Consider the following 10,893-nt stretch of genomic DNA (forward strand, 5'->3'; position numbering starts at 1 on the left):
GCACCTTGTCCAAGTTTACAGATGATACCAAATTATGGGGCAAAGTTAACATACCAGAGGGTAGGGAATAGATCCAGGCATATCTGGACTGGTTGGGAAAATGGGCAGAACAAAATAGGATGTAGTTCAACAAAGACAAGTGCAAAGTGCTGCACCTGGGAAAAAAGAACCACCAACACACAAGCTGGGGAGATGACCTCAGCAGCACAGCAGTGGAAAGGGATCTTGGAGTCACAACTGACTCCAAGATAAACGTGAGTCATCAATGTGATGAACTGATCAATAAGGCTAACTGCACTTTATCATGCATTAGCAGATGCATGACAAACAGGTCCAGGGAGGTGATGCTTCCCCTCTATGTGGCATTGGTCAGGCCATAGTTGGAATACTGCATCCACTTTTGGGTGCCACACTTCAAGAGGAATGCAGAGAATCTGGAGAGAGAGGAGGGCCACTCGTATGGTCAGAGGCCTGCAGGCAAGGCCCTACTAGGAGAGGCTGAGGGACCTAGATCTCTTCAACCTTCACAAGAGAAGGCTGACAGGTCATCCTGTGGATGCCTATAAATTCATCAGGGCAGGGCAGCAGGGAATAGGAGATGCTCTATTTACTAGGGCACCCCCTGGAGTAACTCGGATCAATGGCCACAAATTGATGGACAGCAGATTTAGGTTGGACATTAGAAAGAACTTCTTCACAGTAAGGGTTGCCAGAACCTGGAATGGGCTTCCAAGGGAGGTGGTGCTCTCCCCTACCTTGGGGGTCTTCAAGAGGAGGCTGGACAAGAACCTAGCTGGGGTCATCTGACCCCAGCACTCTTTCCTGCCCAGGGCAGGGTGTCAGACTCGATGACCTCTGAGGTCCCTACCGACCCTAACATCCATGAATCTATTAATCTATTTAGGGCTGCGATTTCAGTCTAAAATGTTTTCAACTCCAAGTTAAATGGAAATCAGATGTCACTAAAAAAAAAAGCAAACAACCAGAAAAGGACTTGCTCCCAGGGCCTTGTATCCAGGATGTGGCTAAAAGGATCACAAAACTTGTCCAGCCCTCCGACCACTATCCCATGCTCCTCATCCATGTGGGCACAAATGACATGGCCAGGAACAATCCTGGCCAGGTCATGAGAGACTACAGGGCTCTGGGGACTGGCCTCAAGGGCCCAGGGGCACAGGTAGTTTCATAGTTTCATAGTTGGTAGGGTCAGAAGGGACTTTGACAGATCACCATGTCTGACCCCCTGCCATGGCAGGAAAGAGTACTAGGGTCAAACAACCCCAGCAAGGTGTTCATCTAGCCTCTTCTTAAAGACCCCCAGGGTAGGAGCCAGCACCACTTCTCTTGGAAGTTGGTTCCAGATCGTAGCTGCCCTGACAGTGAAGTAGCGCCTCCTGATGTCTAGTCTAAATCTACCCTCTGCCAGCTTGTGAACGTTATTTCTTGTCACTCCTGGGAGTACTCGGAGGAACAGGGACTCCCCCAATGCCTGCTGGTCCCCTCCAACTAGTTTGTAAATGGCCACTAGGTTTCCCCTCAGCCTTCTCTTGTGGAGGCTGAACAGGTTCAGGTCCCCTAGCCTCTCCTTGTAGGGCCTGTCCTGCTGCCCCCTGATCATGTGAGTGGCCCTCCTCTGGACCCTAGATTCATAGATTCATAGATGTTAGGGTCAGAAGGGACCTCAATAGATCATCGAGTCCGACCCCCTGCATAGGCAGGAGAGAGTGCTGGGTTTAGATGACCCCAGCTAGATGCCTATCTAACCTTCTCTTGAAGACCTCCAGGGTAGGGGAGCGCACCACCTCCCTTGGGAGCCCGTTCCAGACCTTGGCCACTCTAACTGTGAAGAAGTTCTTCCTAATGTCTAGTCTAAATCTGCTCTCTGCTAGCTTGTGGCCATTATTTCTTGTAACCCCCAGGGGCGCCTTGGTGAATAAAACCTCACCAATTCCCTTCTGTGCACCCGTGATTAACTTATAGGCAGCCACAAGGTCACCTCTCAACCTTCTCTTGCGGAGGCTGAAGAGATCCAGATGCCCCAGTCTCTCCTCATAGGACTTGGCCTGCAAGCCCTTAACCATACGACCGTCTCCATGTTGTCCACATCCCTCCTGACGTGTGGCACCCAGAACTGGACACAGTACTCCAACTGACCAGTGTCACATAGAGGGGAAGGATCACTTCCTTGGACCTGCTTGAGATGCATCTGTGGATGCATGACAAGGTGCGGTTGCCCTTCCTAACCGCATGCCCACACTGTCAGCCCATGTTCATTTTGGCATCAATAATGACTCCAAGATCCTTTTCTGCCTGTGCACTGACGAGAAAGGAGTTCCACAGCCTGTAGGTATGCTCCTGGTTCTTCATCCCCAGGTGCATTACCTTGCACTTGTCAGTGTTGAAACCCATCCTGTTCTCATCAGCCCACCCCTGTAAGCTTTCTAGGTCTGATTGCAGCCTATTCCTCCCTTCTGGCATGCCCACTTCCCCTCACATCTTAGTGTCGTCTGTGAATTTGAACAAGGTGCTTTTTACCCCCTCGTCCAAATCGCTGATGAAGATGTTGAACAGTGCAGGCCCAAGGACCGAGCCCTACAGAACCCCACTGCCCACATCCCTCCAGGCTGAAAATGACCCCCCCGCCACCACTCTCTGGGTGCAGCCCTCCAGCCACTTAGTGACCCATTTGACTGTGTAGGTGTCGACACCATAGTTCCCTAGTTTTTTAAGGAGAATGGGGTGAGAGACAGTGTCAAAGGTCTTCCTGAACTCCAGGAAGACTACATCCACAACGACACTTGTGTCCAAGGCTTTTGTGACCTGGTCATAGAAGGCCATCAGGTTGGTCTGACAGGACCTACCTCTAATGAACCTGTGTTGGTTGCCCCTAAGCATAATCTCCCCTGCTGGCCTGTCATGGACATGCACTATAATAATTCTCTCAAAAAGCTTACCCAGGATAAAGATAAGACTAACTGGCCTTGGTCCTCCCAATTGCCAGTCACAGGTATAGAAGGGATAGGTGCATAGAAAAAATAAACAGAAGACTCCAGCATCGGTGCCACTGTGAAGGCTTCGGCTTCTTCAACCATGGCACGCACCTCCGGGACTATGGCCAGTTGGGAGGGGATGGCATCCATCTTACGCCAAAGGAGAAGAAGCTTTTCTCAGCTAGAATGACAGACATCCTGGATAGAGCTTTAAACTGAGATCGCTCAGTGATGGGCCATTAACCACTAAAAAAAGCCCCAAAAATGGCAACCTCAAAACCAGCATCCCAGAGTACAATAGGAAGCTTTCTCTGATACCAGACAATGCACAAGTTATTCCACAGCTCACCTGAAAGCCTATGGCCTCCAATGGCAGGCTTAGTTGCCTGTACACTAACACCAGAAGCATTGGAAACAAGCAGGAGGAACTAGCCCTCCTACTAACCAACAACCAAGATGATCTCATAGGGATCACAGAGACCTAGTGAGACTGCACCTATAACTGGACCACAGGCATAGGGGAATACACCCTGTATAGGAGGAATTGTGTTGGGAAGAAGGGCAATAGAGTTGCTCTCTATATGAACATTACACCTCCCTAGAAAAGAAGATTGGAAACAAAGAAGAGTGACTTGAGTTTCTCTGGATTAAGATATGGGGAGAGCACAGAGAAGGGGATTTGACTGTAAGAGTTTATTACAGACCTCCAAACCAAGAGGAACAGCTTGATCAGGAATTCTCTGGAGAACTGGCAGAGGCTCTCAGAACATAATCGTCATGGGTGATTTTAACTACCCAGGCATCTCGTGGGATGAGCACTCAGCTAGATCTGATCACTCACAAAGCATCCTCACTTCTGTTGAGGAGCTCTAACACAACAAATCTAAGGATCAACCAGGGAAAAGACATTCCTAGACTTGGTTCTGGCCAAAGGGGACTATCGAATCAGCAACCTGAGGATTGAAGGGAAACTGGGCAAGAGTGACTATGAGATGATCACTTCCTCCATCTGCTGTAAGGCATGGAAATTGGTCAGTAAGGTACCCTTGATTTTAGGAAAGCTGACTTCCACAAGCTTAGGGGATTGGTTGGTGAGGCTCTGTGTGACCATGGTCTAATGAGGAAGGGAGTACAAGGTGCATGGTTGCTCCTTAAGGAAGTGATCCTAAAAGCTCAAAGGAAATCCATTCCATTTCATAAGAAAGGCAGCAAAAGTGCTGGGAGACCCCCTTGGCTAAAAAGGGAAATCATGGACCTCCTGAAATTAAAATGAGAAGCTGTGAAGGAGTGAGAGAGAGTAAACAAAAGCCCTGAGGTGCCTTACATGCTGGGCATGGGAGGTCAGGAGAAGAAAAGCAGCCAGCAGCAGCAGACAGGGAAAGTGAAAGCAAGCAACACTTACAGCATGGAGGGCCAGCAGGCTGCAGCTGCAGCTGCGAAGACCAGAAGGGAAGAGAAGCAATCACCACACTTCTGGAGCAGCAAGCCACAGAGAGAGCGTTCCAGTAGGCAAGTGTTGTGAAGCCTACCAGAGCAGCACTGTGGTTGTGATCCTGAGAAGGAGACAGGCAGAGGCTTCTGATAATCCCTGGAGTGGAGTGACAGCTGAGGATCTGGGGGAGAGGCCATAAGAATTGCTGTTTTCAGGTTAGGGCTTCGCTGCACATGGGAGACATCCCACTGGGACTGAGAATGCTCACGAGTAAGCTGGGGCAGACCTATGCAGAACAGTGACTGGATTAACTGATTTTTTTCATTGTGATTTGGACATGAGAGACTGACCCCAGGTGAAGGGGACATGGACTGAGGCTGACAAAGAGACTGAGAGTGCTTGGGTTTTGCTTTCTCTTTTTATTTTTATTTTTTTTGGGGGGGGGGGGGATATTTGAGTGCGGGCCAAGGCCAGCCCTGGAAGGGTATGCATCTAACTAAAGCCGACAGTCACCCTGGTGGCTGAGGGCAGAACAATAGACCAACAGATTGGGACAATAAAGCACAAACTGAATACAGATTGGCAATTGGAATCAAGGACAACAAAAAGTAGATAAGTAGGAAGTTGGAGAAAAAAAGAAGGGAAGCATTGGGCCCCTGATGAATGAAATGGGATGGCTGATAACCAATAGTCAGGACAAAACCAAACTCCTGAATGAATACTTCAGATCAGTATTCCATCAGTCCAAGAGAATTAGCCTGCTTGACAGAGTACAGGATGATCATGGTGGGGGCAGCTACCCTCCCATAGTTGGCACAGATCTTGTGTGGAAGCACCTACAAAGGCTAAATATCTACAAGTCAGCAGGACCAAATGAACTACACCCGAGGGTGCCAAAAGAACCGGCAGATGTCATTGTGCATCCTATGGCAAAATTATTTGAAGACTCATGGTGCTCAGGAGAAGTTCTAGAAGACTGGAAGAAGGCCAATGTGGTGCCTATCTTTAAGAAAGGGAGAAAGGAGGACCTGGGAAATTACAGGCCAATCTGTTTGACCTCGATTCTTAGTAAAATCCTGGAGAAAATTATCAAAAATCCATTACAGACATGCTAGCAGAAGGCAGTATTCTGAAGGACAGCCAACATGGCTTCATTATGGCCATGTCTTGCCAGACCAACCTCATTTCCTTCTATGATCAGGTCACTCACCACCTGGATAAGGAAAATGAGGTTGATGTTATATACCGGGACTTCAAAAAGGCCTTTGATTTGGTCTCCCACTAAATCCTCATGAAAAAAAACTGGGAAAATGCAGCCTTGACTACTTTACAGTCTGGTGGCTAGGTAACTGGTTCCATGGTAGGTCCCAGAGGGTACTGATTGACAGAGATGAGTCATCATGGTGGAGGGTGACCAGTGGTATCCCTCAGGGTTCAGTACTCAGAACAGTGCTTTTCAACATGTTCATCAATGATTTGGATTTGAGTATTAAAAGGAAATTGGCAAAATTCCCTGATGTCACCAAACTATGGAGGAGTGTGGTCATGCTTGAAGACAGGCTGGCAATACAGGCCAACCTGGACAGGCTTGTGAGTTGGTCAGAGCTCAACCTGATGTTGTTTAATATGGAGAAATGTCAAGTGCTCCATCTGGAGAGAAATAATCTACAACAAACTTACAGGCTTGACACTGCTATGCTTGCTAGCACCACATCTGAACAAGATCTGGGTGTTGCGATAGACAACAAAATGAACATGAGCCATCAATGCAATGCTGTAGCTGGAAGAGCAAATCAAACACTGGCATGCATCTACCAAGGCATCTTCAGCAAGGCTAAGGCTGTCATCCTCCCGCTCACCTCGGCCTTGGTGAGACCACAGCTGGAGTGCCATGAATCACACGTGCCCCTGGAGGCTGCGAGAGCATGGCAACCAACCTCAGGCAGTGGTGGTGGTGGCAGGGACATGGTGGCGGTGAGTGGGGAGCTCCCACAGGCAGTCGCAGTGATGTTGGCGGTGGCAGGGGGAGTGATGAGTGCCGACCAGCAGTCAGCAACCACCCACAGATGCTGTCAGCAGTGTTGGTGGTGCTTATTTCAGGGGCTGTACCGCCAATCTCAGGGGTTGCACGGGCACCTGTATGCACCCCCTACGTGTTGCCAATGTGGAATACTGCATCCAGTTCTGGGTGCTGTCCTTCAGGAAGGATGTGGAAAAGTTCAAGAGAGTCCAAAGGAAGGCCATGTGCATGACTGGAGGCCTGGAGACCAGGTCATATGAGGAGAGGCTGAAAAGCTTGTGACTGTTCAGCCTGGAGAAGAGAAGAATCAAAGGGGACTTGGTGGCAGCCTATAAGTATATCAAGGACATACATCAGGGCCCAGGGGAGCACCTCTTTACCAAGGTCCCCCCAGGGGAGGACAAGAAATAATGTGCACAAGCTGACTGAGGATCGCTTCAGGCTAGACATAAGGACAAACTTCTTTACAAGTCAAGTCCCGAGGGATGAAACAGGCTCCCCCCAGAGGTGGTACAGTCATCCACCCTGGTAATCTTCAAAAAGTATTTTGATGCCCATCTTGCTGGGGTTATCTGTAGGATGGCTGGACCCGATGACCCGTAATGTCCCTTTCAGCCCCTAAAAACTATGAAATTATGATAGCAAAAGAAGCAGCAAAAATATAGTCTATTGGTAACTTCAAACATCATTAACAAAAGATTGCCCTGAACCTTACCCAAAGTACACTGACCAAGCCCAAAAAACCTGAGTGTTATAAGGAAAATAAGGGGGGGAAATGAGCATATAATTTCTCTGGATTTGTATTTTTTTGTGTTAAAAAGTTATTGAGTTTAGAAATCTGTATGAAGCTTATGTATGCCTATGTTGTGCACTCAAATGCTCCCACATAAAATTATAAAGCCAGAACATTTAAATTTTTGCAAAATATGATTTCATGACAGTTGAGTTGCATGCTTAGAGAGAGGAGAGAGCCAAAGATGGCAGCCAGAACCTATTGACTTCCAGAGAAACTAAAAGCACATGGTTCCACTGTTTTAGGAGATAAATAATGCACCCTAGTGAGCTACAACTCAGTCTGACTGTATGGTTATGCATAATCACCTCTGAGCATGATAATCAGAATCACTAAACAAATAATTGTCATGATCATGAATCATTTGTTATCTTGATATTTCTGCTACCATCATTAAGAATGTTCCAGACTTCTCTTTGCAGTTCATAGTTCTGCACAGCTGTTTACTGCAGTTCTATAACTTCCCTATCCCCAGCTACTTCACAAACTATCATCTTTGCAAAGAGCTAAGGAATGTAACCCTACAAAGAATCTGGGGTCTACTGTATCTTTCAACCTGAAGCCCAGCTGTGCTAGCTTAAATTTTGTGGAGGAAAACACAAGACGGCTACCCTGCCTCCCTCCACCCCAAGCCCTTGCATAAGGCAGGCCACAGTCTTTAAATATCTGCATCATAAGTAGCATAAGTATGAAGAAATTCAGGACTATTCCCTACAACTTGCACTATGGTAGTAACACACTTCAAAGAAGTGGTTTCACTGTTTTCCAGTGCCAAGAAAAACTTGCCCTCACATCCTGCTCAAATCAATATTATGTCAACTAAGTTGAATCAATTGTCTTAAATTATTGGCAGAAGCAGAATGTTGTAAGCCTACAAGATATACACTTACTATAAATATTTTAACTTACTTTGCATCTCGGCCAGTGATACCATCAGTAAATCATTAAGGGCTGAAAGAAATGCAGAGGATCAATGATCAACCTGGTTTCTGCAGAAAAAGAGCCATACAGCACATGGTTTATGATAAGCCCAGAAGCTCTTCATCTTTCTAAGCACCTTCTAGTCTTCCCCATCCAAATAATCAGAAGAGCATGCTATTATCAAGACACCAGTCACACACACCAGACAGAAAACCTTTAGTTGCAGTTATGCCCTGTGCCAGAACTAAGTTTCATGGGTACAGATGGTTTTACAAATACCTTTCAATCTAGAGACCAAACTTAATGGCTTCATAAAACTATAATAAGTACAATCTTCCTTGTTTGTGCAGTTATACATACATTACTAAAGCTCAGCAGGCACAGAGGATCATCATTTAGATTCCCCACAGATTTGAAAAATCAGAAAGTTAAAAACCCTAATGTATCCTGAACAGATATTAAGAGAATTAATTGGGATCATCAGGTAACTGAAAACATGCTAGTAGAATGTCAAGAGAAACAGATGTTGGGTAATACACACAAACTTTGAACAGGTTAGACTTTGATCCAGGTTAAGTTATAAGCATTATCAAGGTGAAGTTATTTTGGACCAAACCATGACACCTTTACTGCAATACTTTATTCCAATGGAACCAACTGCAATATAAGAAACTAATCAGCATGAGCAAGGGTGGCATAATTTGGTTCAGTATATTTCTGAAATCCTGTATTTAAATAATCTTCATAAAAACCTATGCTTTCTATTTAAAAAAAAAATAAGATGAGAGCTTTATTCTGCTTTCACTTTCCTGGATGGCAGCTTCCACTGACTTCTGAAAGAGTGGTGCCTAGTCATTTGAGAGAATATTTCCTTTAAACATAAGGACTCTGTTGTGCCTTTAGCCACAGCCCTGAGCAAGCAGCAAGTAAGCCCAAAAATAACTAAAGGAGACTCTGCTCCCCTGGGGTGCACTTTCTGGGCCCAATCCATTCCCCCTCACTCCAGCAAGTTAATATAATTAATGGGATTTTTAGGGAGGTGATAGTAATAACTTACCACATGATCATTGTCTAAATTCAATGCGCTTAAGGCTAAAACAGTCTAGCTCTTTTGAGTCTTTCAAGACCTTTAACCCAGTCACTGGGTGCATCTACACTAGGGGTGTGCAAAATGGGCCATATTTGATTTGGATTTGGATTTGGCCTGAATTGGGGGAATCAGTGATTCGATTCAGTGATTCCAATCACTGTCCCAATTCGATTTGGCCAAATCCAAATCTGAAGATTCAATGCTGATTCAGAGAATCAGTGATTTGGCCATAGACACAGCTTTAAATGTTTTTTTCTACATACCTCGAGGTACCAGGTACAGCTCATGAATGCTGAGATGGTGGGGCAGATGGAATGCCCCACAGAAGTTCAGGGGTGGTCCCCTGTGTGCTCAGCAGCAGACCTGGAAGTAGATCAGAAATAGTTTGGGTCCACCTCCGAGTGCACAGGGGACCACCCCTGTGGCCCCCCACTCAGCAATCAACCATGGGGGGACCCTGGGTGCCCCCCCCAGACTCAGGAGGCACCAGTCACTGCAATGGGGGTGGGGGGGGTCCCCCATGTGCTCCCCAGAAGACCCAGCAGTTGACTGGAAGTACTTCCTGTCCACTTCTGGGTCCACCACCGAGCATGCTGCCCCCCCCCCCCCACACACACACACACTCCCATGGGATGCTCCATCTGCCTCAGCATCTCAGCATTCATGAGCTGCCTGGTACCTTGAGGGAGGTATGTAGAAAAAAATTTAAAGCTGTGTCTATGTCCGAATCACCGAATCTCTCTGAATCTATTTGGAGAGTTCCAATTCGATTCAGACAGATTAAAGGGTCTCCTGATTTGATTCGGAGATTCAGCCACCGAATCAGGCCAAATCTCCACTGAATTGAATCAGCAACTGAAGCTTCACACAGCCCTACTCTACACGCGCTATTAATACAATTGAATAAACTACAGAGCAGTCTGTGCCAGAGTTTATTCTTTCCAGGCACCACATTTACACATGTGCCCGAGACCACAGCACACTGAACCAGGTCAGAGCAGCCCCAGCTAGTAGGGGCCCAGGGGTTCAGCCTGCTAGCCCGGAGCTTCTCCAACCTGGCTCAACGTGCTGCCAAGGGGCTGGCTGGGACACAAAGGTGCTCCAGTGTGGGGCTAGTTAGCAAGCAACTCCTGAACTGAAGTGCCCTCCTGCCCCAGCCAACCCCATCAGTGTCTACATGTGCATTGTAGCACACTTAATACTGCCACTGGATAATACTGGTGTTTTACAGGTACTAACCTACAGCCATGTTTAGTAATTTACTGCAGCCTAATAAGGCCATACGTGCAGATGTTGAGACTTCACTGAGGCGCTAATTAGGCAGCTCCACAGTAAATGTCTTGTGTAGATGTGCCCACTGATGATTAGATACAGCCGGTATATAGGTAAGGTGTAATGTATAAACTGTACTAATCCAGGATGGGGAAGTTGTTCTGGAAAGGAAATAAGCTCTTTCAGAGGGCAGTTTCTCCCTGCCACCTCCTTGGTCTCTCTACTTACTTGCCCAGGGTGTAGTCATTTAGCAGCTTACTTCCCTTCCCTACACCTGTATCAAAATTTAGACAACGCCAACAGACACTATGCAGAGAAATAAGAGGATCTCTTCTTTTTATGATCATTAAGTCCTATTTATTGCTACATGTCACC

Source organism: Alligator mississippiensis, chromosome 1, assembly GCF_030867095.1.
Source record: "Alligator mississippiensis isolate rAllMis1 chromosome 1, rAllMis1, whole genome shotgun sequence".
NCBI lineage: Eukaryota > Metazoa > Chordata > Crocodylia > Alligatoridae > Alligator > Alligator mississippiensis.